Consider the following 219-nt stretch of genomic DNA (forward strand, 5'->3'; position numbering starts at 1 on the left):
GACGCCACCTTCGTCCCCCCCACTCTGCGCGCTCCGCCGCCCTCGAGCGAGACCCCTCCGCGCAGTGCGGCCGAGCCCGAGGCTCCCCCGCCGCCCGGCTCCGCCGCCCTCCCCGGGGGAGGCCGAGAGATGACGTCACCGGATCAGGCCGACCGGCAATGGGCGCCATTTTGAAACCCCGAAACCTCTGGCGGCTGCAGCGGAGTGCGGCGGCGGCGG

This window comes from Gavialis gangeticus, unplaced genomic scaffold (assembly GCF_001723915.1).
Source record: "Gavialis gangeticus isolate Ggan-Ray unplaced genomic scaffold, GavGan_comp1, whole genome shotgun sequence".
In the NCBI taxonomy this organism is placed as follows: domain Eukaryota; kingdom Metazoa; phylum Chordata; order Crocodylia; family Gavialidae; genus Gavialis; species Gavialis gangeticus.